The sequence below is a fragment of the Quercus lobata genome, chromosome 6 (genome assembly GCF_001633185.2).
Source record: "Quercus lobata isolate SW786 chromosome 6, ValleyOak3.0 Primary Assembly, whole genome shotgun sequence".
NCBI lineage: Eukaryota > Viridiplantae > Streptophyta > Magnoliopsida > Fagales > Fagaceae > Quercus > Quercus lobata.
In genome coordinates this window covers 21,829,023-21,843,414 of record NC_044909.1, presented here as the reverse complement: position 1 = coordinate 21,843,414, position 14,392 = coordinate 21,829,023, and positions in this window count along the sequence as shown.

The window sequence follows — 14,392 nt, the reverse complement described above, 5'->3', positions numbered from 1 at the left end:
TCATGTGCACATTGGAAATGCCCTCATAAACAAATGAGATAGTCACCAATAGAGAGGGTAACCACTCAAAATAGGTTAATGGTACACTGGTACTAAATATTTGTATTAGAAAGATGGAAAATAAGAGATATTAGACAAAGAAACTAGAGAATTCAAGGGATGAAAAGGAATAAACATGTTTAAAGATAAAATAATCAATGAAGGCAAGTGGGATTTAAGCAAAGATATTGATAAAATGTGGAATGTAATGGCTAATTGTATTAAAAGAGTGGCTAAATTCTGAAGGATATGAGAGACCGACTAAGGAGACTTGGTGGTCTGATAAGGAGAAATAAGAAAAAATTAGATGAGGGAGAGTTACTTGAGTTATAGAGAAATTGAAATGAGAATATTAAGATAGATAAATGTAAATACAAGAAAAGATGTAATTCAAAATGATAAAATTTTGTAGGGGAGACCTTTTGTCTTTATTGACAAAAAGATGAGGGGGAGTCACTTGAGATGATTTGACATGTTTAAAGGAGAGCAACTATGCCCCAGTGAGAATAAAAAAGAAGGTAGAAGAAGACCGAAAATTAATAACATTAATAGTAGTAAAAAAAGACATGTCATTTAAGAAAGTAATACAGAGTATGAATTCCAAAGGAGTACATGGTATAAAAGAATACATGTGGCCAACCCTAACTAGTATGTTGAGGATTCTCAACCGATTCTAAAAATGTATAAGATTAAAACTTGGTTGTTGTTGTTGTGGTTGCCCAATAATATGTAAATTTAGACATTGATCTTGGATAGTATGGTAAAGATTGCAAGTTATTTATTTATTTTTTTAAAACTTTTTTTTTTTTAATTTGATTGTTACAAGTAAAGTAAAATTTGAATCTTAAATATCTTTGTTACAAACACTAACACTAAAATGTGATAGTTGAGCTATATGGTTATATATGGTATTTTGCAATATATGGTTAATGTTACAAACCCACGTATCCGTATTGTAAAACACAAAGGGAAGAGATAGCAGATTCAGTTAGTCTTATTCTGATTAGAAATATTCAGATATTATAATCATTAAAAATAAATATATCTGCCATGATGTACATTGATTAACTCCAAAGTGTCTTCAGTAGAATACAATTATCAAGTATTTAAATCAAGTCAAACGTTGATTTTGTTAGAAACTGAAAGGGAAATAGAGGGGCACCAAAAGTGGGCATGCCCCTCCGTGTAACACCCGAGTTTAACTTCCAAGTGTTACTCAGGGTCTGTTTGAATAGTATTTATTTTGTTAAAGCTGAAAATTGAAAATTGAAAATACTGTAGTAAAATAATTTTTAAATGTATAAATAGTACCGTGGAACCTATTTTTAATGAAAAATTGATAAAAAAATGAAATTTGTGGGTCCGTGAACAGTATACAGATGCACTGTTCACAGAAAACTGTTCAAATGTTGCGGCTACTGTTTATGTACAGTACATAAACAGTAGCCGCTTGTGAGCGGGAAAACGCGTGAAAAAAAAAGAAAAAAAAAGAGAGGAGTAAACACAGAAACGGAACGCAGCAAACGCATCGCTCTATCCAAACATTACCTCAATGGAGTAATGCCTTAGGCTGTTGCTCCACTCCAATTAAATTATAGAAATTAATGGGTTTATGACTATATAAATCCCACCAGTGATTCCCCCACAAAAACAATCCAATTTCAGCATTTTCTTAGTGTGTTTACAGAGTGTTAGTGAGGCTCTTAGGCTGTGGGTATATCATGCATTCGTCTATTGAGTTGCCAGTATACATGAAGGCTAGTTCTGGACAATGTAGAACAACGTCGAAACTTCTGTGATTTCTATTAGTTTAAGCCAAAAGAGGTATGCCGAAAAATCAAAAAAAAAAAAAAAATGAGCTGCTTGATCTCTGTTTATAACATTGTTATCAGAGTTGTTTTCATGTGTCCAAATAATCTAATGCCTCCTTAACTCTCTGTTAGTGATAGTATGTGATGAACCAAGAAAACCCCCGTTGTTCAGAGAAGGCATTGGACGACCAAAGCACCATAAAAGAGCATTTAGTGCATGAGCCGTTACACACAGACGAACACAATAACATAACCGTTGGAGAGATCTTCAGATCACCCAATTAAAATACCAGAGGCGTTACAGGAAGGCATTTAAACCTCCATTGAAAGCCTCCAACGGCTAGAAAAACGAAGTCCTATATAAACCACGGTCCACATCAGACCTCAAGCAAAGGTACGAACACATCTTTCATAGCTCCACTAATTCATTATCATTCTCTTCCCCAGTGTTTGACTTTATCGTTGGAGGCTCATTTGCTGGCACTACGCCGGTGATCTTTCCGAGAGAAACACAACTCCTTGCTCTTGTGCAGGACGCCAGATTCTTTTGGTCATACGACTCATACTCCATCTGGACGAAATTGACTTCATCAATATATGCAAAACATGTTTTAGAGTTAAATTACACACAGCACACAAGTCTTCAATATTATCTCACACAAATGAGCACCAAATGCTATGAAATTTATATATGTGATAGCTTTCATATGGTGTATGGTTATGGTAAAATTTCGTGTTAATCTATTGAATGGTTTGTGAGATATAAGGAAAGTGGTTCAAGCTAACTGAAACCTTAGCAGCCATGAGCCATTTGAAATATCAAACCTTCATTGTTTGTTTGTTTGTTTTTTTTTAAACTTTTATATGGTTGTAACCTACTATTCATAAGCTTTAAATTGATATATGGCAATTAAAAATGGATTCAAAATGAACAAGTTATTGGGAAGCAAAGTTTGGTTGAGAAACTGAGGTTTTTTTTCTAAAAAGTTGGAGGGCTGGAGGTTGAAGACAACTTGGTCTAGCAAAGGCCACTCTCGCTGGAAGAGAGTGTGGAACGTGAGTGGCTCAAAGGAGGTCCGTCCTTCACATAAACCACTCGCCGTAAAAAAGGAGAAAAGAAAAAACAGGCGGTGGTTGTTGCTGTTGGAAACACAGAACGAGCGCTTGCAAAGCACGCACGTGATGCAAAATAAAATAAAAATAAAAGCAATGTTTTTAGGGGCAAAACCAGCAAAATTTGCCGAATAGCATGTTTTTAGAAATAATTTAGGAAAATAACATATAGACAAAGTTAGTTAGTTAAGTAGACTGTTTTTGAAATTCAATTTTGTCAAACTCGAGATTGGGTTAAAACTCGAGTTTGACAAACTCAAGTTCTAATCAGTATTGGTGCATACTACTTGGAACTCGAATTTGTCAAATTCGAGTTCTAGCCCAAATTCGAGTTTCAAAAACATTCTAATTAACTAATTATTTCAGTCACATGCTATTTACCAATTTTTTTTTCTTTCAAAAATGGTACTATTTAGCAAATTTTGCCGGCAACAACTAAATGATGAAGAACGATCCTGTGGTGAAGCAATTTTTTCTTTGATGAGTGAGGGTAAAATTGTCAAATTGTGTGCGCATATGGTGGTTATTTAAATAAAATAGTTTAGTGACATGTGTTGATGGCCATTTTGGAAGCCTAAGTAGAAGGGAGAAGCCCAACAAGACGGACAGAAAGGAGTTGGCAAATGGATGGAAAACCCATTAAGCTCAAGCGGCAAGAATAATGGATCACAGGCCCATGAGATAAACAAATGGGTCTTGAAGAAGTAAATGAACTTAAAGGAGGCCGGAAAGAGAGAACAAGCAAACCATGGGCAGTATATGATGTGGAAAAGTGAGAATGGGCCGTGGCAGACCCAAAGTAATGAAAACAAAGAAAGTAAGGGGTTGATGGCAAGCCCATGAACCCCAAGGATGAGGAATAACGTAATTGGGCCGGGGAAGTCCAAAGAATCCAGTAAAAACCCATGGTAATGCGAAGTTAGGAAAAGGGCCGAGGACGCCCAAGGAAAGCAAATGAGCCTAGGACGCCCAAGGGAAAACAAATGGGACACGAGCCCACTAGTAGTGTAACACAAGAACCAATGGTCTTGCTGGGCCATTAGGGGAAGAATAAACGACAGATTGAAACAAAACAAACTCCGCAACAGGATTGATAGAATGATATGGAAGGAGATAGTAGCAAGAAGAAGGGTGGGCTGAGGAAAAAGCAAAGCCCACCATCAAGTAAGGCCCAGCCCCAAATAGGGCAAGCCATAAAGGAAAAGGAAACTAGAAAATGGTCAAGAACGGATGACAGATTGTGCAGACTAACCACGATAGACAGATTTTGGATATACATATAAGAGAGGCATGCGCAAGGCTTAGACTCTACCAGCCTATACCCAACCAATACAAGACACGGTGAGGTCATGAGTTAGAGGTAAGGGGGTATGGTTTGGTGGTGGGGAGAGAGGAAAATCTATTTTGGGATTCTTGCTAGGGCTCTTTTGGGGGAAGTGTCCTGCTGGGATGACACACCACCCAAACGGGTAAAGCTGAGTTAGAACCACTAGGTGCATACCATGAGGGATAGGGATAGGGAGAGAGAGGGTACCCACACCATAACAGGAAAGGGTGCTACGACAGACAAACAAACAAAATAGCCTTCTTTTATCTGGCGATGGGGAGTGGCTCACAGTTGGACCAGTGGTGGTCGACAGGTACACCCAGACCAAATAAAGGTAGTTAAGGGCTAAAATAGTAAAATCCAGTCACGACAGGCACTATAAAAAGGCCCTTTCCGTGTATAGGAAAGGAGACGGAAACAACATAACAACAACAGTAAGCACTACGGTACTTAAAAGCTTGAAAACTAGGAAATAGAAAAGAAGGATTAAGAAAAAAGGGAATATTAGAAAGGAAGGAGAGAAAAAGATAGAGAGTGAGAACGGCAGGCATGCACTAATAGGTTCATTCCCTCTCTCCCTCTCAAAATCCCGCCCTCTGCCGGAAACAGAAAGTGTTCTTAAGTGCCAACCATTTAGGTCCACTTCCCTCAAAGTGATTAATTTTTATGGCAGGATCTCCCTGAGATTATTCACTTTGAGAAGAGGTGTTCTTCCCTTTCTGGTTTCGGTCCTGCGGATCAGACTTAATCTAATTTATTTACTCTCTCAGCAAGTTCACATACCACCCATTTGTTCCCTCTCACTTTTCTTATAAAAAGATTGTTGTTAAAACTGTAGTTATCTTTTTCTTAAATGAGGTTTATCTGTTCACCTTAATAAATATCTCAAAGTATTTGATTTTATTATTATTATCATATATGCCTGCCGCAACTCACTTGAAACAGTTCTGCCCGCCGTAAGCGCTTTCCTGGCGGACGAGGCATAGTTTGTGCATAAGCCGGACCAAGTTAAGTTCCAATTGAACCGGTCTCAACTCCCATACCCAGAACACTCAAGCCCCATACTGCAGGAGGCAGCCCAACCCATTTTAACCAAAAAGGCCCACTACAACGTGTTTACCTCGTGAGTTAGGAAAGAAATTTATTTTCTTTTTGATCAGGAATTACCTATTAGGTGAAGATGTGAAGGTATGAGAAGATTTTATTTGATGAAAATGAATTTTGTGCATTTTAATTAGTGGAAATGAGGCCATAATATATTATGTGATTTCTTTTCATATATATATATATATATATATATATAAAGCCTAGTTGTTCTAAAATGCATGAAAAATGTTTTTATGAATACCAAGAGATATCGAGGCATGTTTTAATTATATGAATCAATTTAAACTCTAAATTAATAATTCTATTATTATTTCTTAGTGAAATTTATATACACAATGATAAATACGCAACAAAACAAGAATTATTTCTTGGTGAATAATAACATGACTATAGGTATTGTTCTCATGAGTTTAATTTTTGGAAGCATAGTTAGCTTAATAATTAATTGTTGAAATTTACACAATGGTAAATTATTTTAAAAGCATATTCCTTGTAGATATGCTTAGAATTAAGAAGTATGGAAGATCCAACTATTTTGTACCCTTGATAACCCTGTATCTTCCTATCAAAAAGAAAAAAGAAAAAAGGAAGAAGTATGGAAGAATGGGAGTATGGGTAAATTGTATTGTTTTCCACAAATAATTTTGCACGAATAGATTAAAATCAAGCTTAATATTGAACACTAGTGGTGCAAGAGATGGTTAGAAATATTAGTGAATTCTCGATCTCGCAACCTTTGCTAATTATCTAAGCTTCATTTAGATTGAATGTGGAATATTTTTTAAATGCGTGTAATATCCCATTGTTAAATTTTTTGTAATGAAATAACCTCAAAAGGTATTGTTGTTGACCTTAACAGGGGAGAAAAACTGAATGGTGATAATTACAATATTTGGCATCACAAAAACCATTGTGTGTTAAATAAGCAAGAAGTTTTGGAGACTTTGACTCATTCGTTGAGTCTAGTTGAGCAAGGAAACATTGAGCAACACCAAAGTGTCCTTGTTGGCTATGAAAGTTGTTGCAAGAAAGATCGGTGTCCGTGCTTCACTATGTTGAGCAGCATGCACAATGATCTTATTGGTGAATTTGAGGGGTTTTCAATTACTTATGACATGTGAAAAGCACCTGAGCTGAGATATGGACGGACATCAACCATTAGGTTGCGTAGGTTAGCTATGAAGTTTGACTCCTATAAGATGAGCTCTGACCATATGATAAAGTAGCATCTTTGCGCAATGTCCTTCGTGATTCGAGAGGTCAAAGCAGCTAACAATAGATCCAGGCAATGATTCGTTTGTTACCTAGTTCCTAGGAGACAATGAGCCAAAACATGACGAGAACATAATAATTTTCGATGATGTAGCATGTCATTTGGATCTTGACTCTAAGTGCTTGGAGGCAGCTAAACCAAATAGTTCTATGCATATGACTGGTACCAGCTCGCATAACGTATCTAGGCCTAAATGCAAGTACCCTAATTATGCTCTTGAATAGGTGGGACCTTCTAGACCACCACCTAAAAAGGTTAAGATTTTCAAGCTCAACATTAGAGGGGGGGTGCACAAAGAAAGACAAGTCTAAGTTGACTTGATATAATTGTGAAAAAAATGACACTTTGCTCGTGGATGCATTGAGCCAAAAAAGGAAACACCTAAAGTAATTTTGCATGGTAAAGAGAAGTTACAATCTTTAGCTCAGTGCATTCACAAGTAAAGTGTCATTTTTTTTTCCATAGTTATTGCAAGCTAACTTAGAATTTTCCTTCTTTGAGTGCATCCCTCTAATGTAGCACTTGACAATCTTTAGCCCTTTCAGGCGGTGGTCCAAAAGGTCCTATATGTTCGGGAGCCTAATTAGGATACTTGCATTTAGGCTTAGATATCTTATTAGAGCTGATATCAATCATGTGCACATAAATATTCGGCTTGCTTGCCTTTAGGTGCTCAGCTTCAAGTTCCAAATTACACACCACATCATTAAAGGTTTTGATGTTCTCATTATGCTATGTGCATGTTTTGGCTCATTATCTCCCAGGAACTTGGTAGTTAACAAATCATTGTCTGGATCTATTATTTATCAGTTAGATTTTTGTTAGTTGTTCAAGCTCTTAAATCATGGAGGACATTTCCCTAAGTTGTTGCTTTATTGTATGGTTAGTGCGCATCTTATAAGAGTCAAACTTCATAGTTAACCCATGTAGCCTAGTGGTTGATGTTCCTCCATATCTCAGCTTAAGTGCATTCTACATATTTTGAGCAATTGGATACTCCTCAAATTCACCAATAAGATAGTTGTGCATGCTACTCAACATAGTGATGTGCACACACCAATCTTTCTTGCCCCAACTTTCATAGCCAACAAGGATACGTCGATGTTGCTCAGTATTTCCTTACTCAAGTAGACTCAACGAATGAGTTAAAGTTTCCAAGAATTCTTGCTCATTTAACACGCAATGGATTTTGTGATGCCAAATATCGTAATTATCTCCATCCACTTTTTCTCCCTTGTTAAGGTCAACAACAATACCTTTTGAGACTATTTCATTACAAAATTTTTAACAATGAGATATTACACATGCATTCAATAAAAAAATTCCACGTTCAATCTAAAATAACTTAGATTATTAGCACATCTTACAAGTTTGAGATTTTGCTAAACTTCCTAATCATCACTTGTGCCACTAGTGTGCATTATTAAACTTGATTTTAATCTATTCATTCAAAATTATGTATGAGAGACAATACAACTCAACCATACTCACACTAAGTAACTTTCATAATTTAATTATTGAAAAAATTCTTCCTGTAGGTATTGTTGATCTTAGATATTATTTTATCAATATAATTATGAAAAAAATTATTTTTGCAGAAGCAACTGTAACAAATATTTTCAATAAAATTCTATAAGCTATACATGCATTTGGAGAATAATCTACCATTTTTATACAATACAACTAAAAGGTACAATACTATTAAAAACTAAATACTAAAAAATTATGACGAAATTATATTTTTCTTAAGTTAATTTTGATTATAATTTTTTTTGGGAATCGGATAACTAACATAATTGGTTAAAATTTGGGGACCTACCTTAATTTGGGGGTCTTAGGTAGTAACCTAACTTGCCTAAGGTAAGAGCTGGCCCTAATTTGGTGCTCATTTGTGTGAGATGCCATTGAAGACCCATGTGTAACTTAACTCTAGATCATGTTTTGCATTTTGCACATCATTACTAATAGAGAGTTCAGGTGCATAAGACACGAAAACAATCTAATATTGCTCTAATGCAAATGTTATAAACAAAGATCAAGTAGTGGAATATATATATATTTTTTTTTCAGCATACCTCTTTTGGCTTAAATCGATGGTCTCATAGGAGTTTCGAGGTTGTTCTACGTTATCTAGGGCTAGACTCCATGCAAACCAGCAACTCAAACTAGTTCTTCATTTTGGCGTGAGTAAAACACGATCAAATCAGTTTACCGATGGTGTTACACAATTCTAAAGGGATGCAAACTATACCCATAGCCTACGAGTCTCACCAACACTCTATAACACTTTGTGAGATTGCTAAATTTGTTATGTATTTTTGGGGTATCGACAGTGGGGTTTAGATTGTCATAAACTCATTAATTTCTATGTTTAAGAGGAGCGGAGTTACAGCCCAAGGCAACGCTTAGGAGTAACTCCAGGGAGTTACACGGATGGGATTCCCAAATCCCTTCAGGTCCTACAATTTTAGACTCAAGAATCATTGAAAAAAAAGGTCAAGTATTTAAAGAGATATTCAAGTCCACAAAAGTCATGTTCCAAACATGTAACTCCTATAAAAATAAATTGATCTCGTTCCACATTTATCCAAATTACATGTTTGTTCCTATGGTAGTGGCGGCTCTAGGAATTTTGTTTAGGGTGTTCCTTAAGAAGTATAAATTACACAATCTTATTTCTTTTTAGCCTTTAGGTAATTAGGTTTGATTCAATGTTATTAATTCCATTCCGTTCCGGCTGTAACAGCCAGAAAAAACCATGCTGGTAAACAAACCAGAACAGTAACCATCTTATTTCACTTCAGAAAAAATTTTAGGTCCTTTCGGTCTATTTCTGGTGTTTCGGGGTGTTTCTATAAATACTGGCCGAAATTCAAGATTTGGCCGGCATGAAGTTTATGCTTAAAAAAAAAAAAAAAAATTGTTCTTAAAACCAAAACAAATATGCATTCTGTAAACCAAAAAACCTCAAAATGAAAAAAAAAAAAAATGAAAAGAAAAGAAATGAACAAAGGTACCTGTATAGCTAAAAAAAATCCGTATTGAGAAATTTGAGATTCAAAACTTGAGAAGAGGCACTGCCACAAAGATATTGGTAGAAGACACAGAAGTTACGAACAAGGAAGAAGGCAAAACATAGATGTAAAAGTATAGATGAAGATGTGATAAAATTTAAAAGTATGAAGTGTCAAAATCAAGAAAACAGAAAATGTGTGTGGTTAAGAATAAACAAGAAAAAATAATTAAAAATGAGAAGTAAGTAATATATGTTTGGTGAGGAAAAATAATACTGTAATAAAAAATAATAAAAGATTGAAAATTGTGTTGTATTGGGCAGTGTACTTAGTCGAAGGAATCAAGCCACTGCCCAGCCTGTAGTAGTTTTATTATGATATATTTTTTTAAAATATTTTAGTTCAATTTCTTTTTTGAGTTTTTCCTTTTTGCTTGAAAGACCCCAATATATTATTAAGTTGCTCAAATTATGGACCAAAATTTAATTTATTGGTATAAAAAAATTCAGGGTGGTCTCAAAATTTTTTTTTAAGGTAAATAAATATAAATATATATATTTTTTCTTTTAGGTCAGGGTGGTCACCAACCTGGCCATAAGGTCGCGCCGCCACTGTCTATGGACATGAAAGATCAAAGAGAGTCTACTGGTGGTGGTGGTGTTGCTAGAAAGTCATGGTGCACGAACAAAAGCGAAGGACATAAACTCCATTAATGATAAAACTTTTTAAAAAATGGGTTCATGCCTCCTAACGCCTTCTATTGGCTTGGAAATAATGATAAATGGCCTATGGCTTTGATACCAATGAAAGAAATTGTTACATACCTCTAGGATCAATTTGTGGTTGTTTCACATTGCAACTACATTTCTATGTTATTGCTCAGGGTGGTGCTTGCTCCTAAAGCAAGGCACACTATTTCCATGGCTCAAAAACAGAGAGAGAGAGATAAATGTTTGCCTTTTTCCCTTTGTAACAGCCATTAAACGTGCCTTAATGAGGCCAGTTTGGCTAACGGGTTGTGCTCACTAATGGGCGAACCAATTTGCCAAAGGAATGCAAAACGGCTAATAGGTTTGTTAGACAACATGTTAGCATAAAACTTCCAACAGCAAACATGCTGTAGAGTTAAAGGAAGATAAACCCTCAATCTTAAAAGAGACTTTGGATTTGCCTAGTTGTGTATTATGAAAACAGTCTTCCAAAAAAATATTTTCAGAGAGCAGAAAAGAACTTACAAATGTTTATATTTAGTAATAGAACTTACAAAAATTATTTTCCAAAACTGTTGTTGTTGTTGTTTTTTTTTTTTTGGTTTTCAGGAAGAGAATCAACAAAGAAGTTAATTAAGAGGAAAGCCTGTGAGAATTTTTAGAAATTAAAGCAATCAAGAGAGAAAGTTGTAATATGTGATTCAATTTCATGAGGCAGAGGAAGAGGGAAGCTCCAATTTGTGAAGGAGGATGTGAACGCTAATAAGGAATCTTAACCTTCATAGAAAAATCATTTCTAAAGTTTTATTATTTTGCTGAATTTTGTAATATAGGTTAAGCTTTGATGTCCTTAGCATCTAAAGATGTGAGGCGTTTCTTTTCTTATTGTTAGTGTGTGCTGTGCTGGGGGGAGTCAAGAATCCCAATACTTTCTTAATTTGTCAAAGCTTGTTCCTTGCACTCTCAGGATGTGAGAGTTTAGTTTCAGGTTGGGTGCTTTTTTTTTATCAATTTATAATGCTAGGTATAGTGAGTGTTTGTGGTACTAGGAACTACGAAGGAACCCCCGATTCGTGTTTTGAGCCTTGTTGTATATCTTGGTTTTTTGGAATAAAATTTACCTATCCAAAAAAAAAAAAAAAAAACCATTGATCAAAATTATGGTAGCACGTTTATGTGCTTTTTTCTATATTAGTGATTTTAAAAATAGATTCGAATTCTTAAAATAGGAGCTATAAAGCATATATATAGTCCAATGTAATCCCAAACATCTTCACAAAAGAGGTGATGGTGTTGTGGTGGTAACAAATCACTTGAAGCAGTGAAATAACAAAAGATATGCTTCAATTCCTTGGGCTGTCTTTTTGCTTCAGTTTGCGACTTCTAAAATAAAAACTATATATTAGCATATAGTCCAATCGTTTCACTTCAGTTTGTGTTCGGGAATTGTTGAATTTTTTTGTTTTTTGTTATTTATTTATTTTTTTTTTTTGTTTCAGCTTTTTTCAAATAATTTAACTTTTAGCTTTTTTGAAATAAACTAACTTTTTGTAACACATTTAATGTAAAAATCATCAAAAACTATATTTTTTGAGAAATGCTATGCAAATAAGTTATCAAAAATAAACAATTTCCAGACCGACACTTATTTCACACCTTTCTTAACAAATAGCTTTAAGTTATTCTCTTGACTCTTAATTGTAGTCATGGCCAACTGTTGGTTTCGTGGTTTAAAAACAATAAAATAATTTATAATTTACAATCATATAATAAGCTCACAACAAATTATATAAACTTTCACTTAATATTTTAATCACTCAAATCAATAATCATATATAATGTGCAAATAAACTTTTAGTAATAAGAATAATAAGGAAGATATCACCGTGGTACATAGCTCGGTTGAAGCGCAACATTCACTCTTTTTAAGGTGTTTCGCATCACTGTGGAAGAATATCAAAAATACATCTCAACTGGTGTAACAGAGTCACTAGCACAACGCTCCCAAGATACAATAGCTTAGTCACATATGTTGTAAGCTCCACGAATTTGCACTAATTCATAGGAAAAAGCTATACCACAAGAACACCATTTTTTGTCCAACCATTCTCAAAATATGAATAATTGTAAATCATTTCTTACATACATATATATTGTTATACATATAGATGTGTATTTTGAGGAATGGTGCAATTAGGTATATATAGACTCATAAAAATAACTCAAGTAATGAGCATTATCACCATATTTATTTTCATAAATATTATACTTATTATTGTATTGGTAGGAGTTTATAGAATTAAAGATTGGAGTTATAACTTATATGCCGTACAATAACTCTCCATTATTTTTGAAACTCGTACACCTTCTCAATTACCACAAAAATCAATATAAACAAAATAGCATATGAACAAATATTTCACAGAGCATAAGAATAAATTGATGTTTTATCGTGAAATGACTCTAATTTCCTTTTTCGTGGTCAAAAACTAATTGAGAGGAAAATATAAATAAAATCAAGTTGAAACCGTAGAATAAATTGGAATTAGTAACATAAGATAAGATGAACTTGGACAAAAATGCTTCAGTGTATTACGATTACCCGGTTGAAAGTGTTCCCCTTTTGGGGTGAATCTGAGTTTTTTTTTTTTTTTTTTTTTTTTTTTTTTTTTGAGAGTCGTGTGAATCTGAGTTGAAAGAGAAAAATTAAAGCCTGCATGGGTTTTGTCTTTGTTGATGAGAATTTTCTTTTCACATGCCACATGGCTTAACCTCATTGGAATACACCGGCCTAGTCAGCAAAAGAAAAAGAATAAAATATAAAAGAGCTCCTAAGAATTATTTTTACACCACACAGTTGGACCTTACCCAACACTCCCGGTTTTGAAAGAATTTTAAGGCTTGCATTTAACAAGACTTCACCACACAAAATGGGCCGAAGACCCACTATGACATCACTAAACTAAAAGTCCAAAGTTTGCTACCCATTGCGGGAAGAATGAGATTTTGCCTTTATTCTTTTTTAAAATCTAGTACAATGTTTCGGTTTTGAAACTATTAAGCACTATGTTTCTATTTTTGAAACTTGATTTTAACAAAATTGACGAAGTTTGCTACCCATGGCGGGGAAAATGGGATTTTGCCCTTATTCTTTTTTAAAATCTAGTACGATGTCTCGATTTTGAAACTATTAAGCACCATGTTTTTGTTTCTGAAACTTGATTTTAACAAAATTGAAAAAGTTTGCTACCCATGGCGGGAAAAATGGGATTTTGCCCTTATTCTTTTTTAAAATCTAGTACAATGTCTCGGTTTTGAAACTATTAAGCACCATGTTTCTGTTTTTGAAACTTGATTTTAACAAAATTGAGTTCTGTATAAAACTCGATATTCTCAAAATCGAGTTATATGTAAATTTTTAATTGAAACTCGACTTTAGCAAAAAAAAAAAAAAAAGTCGAGTTTTTTCACTTAAATTTTTTTTAAAAATTAAGTAGCAAAATATGTATAGAACTTGACATTGGTAATGTCAAGTTCTACCTGTAACTCGATTTTTTAAAAATTAAGTTTCAAAACAGGATCACAGTGCTTAATAGTTTCAAAAATGGGATATTATGCTAGATTTTTTTTCAAAATAAGGGCAAAGGCCCATTTTCCCCACCCATGGTGCTATTTTTAAATTCTAAATGATTTGGACCATTAAGTTTATTATATTTAATCTAAACTATAAAATATTTCTATTTCAAAAGGAGAGCATCCTATTTTTTGGAAAGCTTTCTAGTTTCACCCATCAACACTGCAATATTTCCCCAAATAGGCATAACATAAAATAGCCCCTCATTTGTTGCATATGCATGAGTAGGATTCAATATAATTTAGAAACTTTTTTTTTTTTTTTGAAATTTAGAATTACATTAGTATAGATACTCTTAGGATGTTGAATCGCAGATATTTATGTTAATAAGTTTTGAGCACGAGAAACTTAATTAAAAAAAATA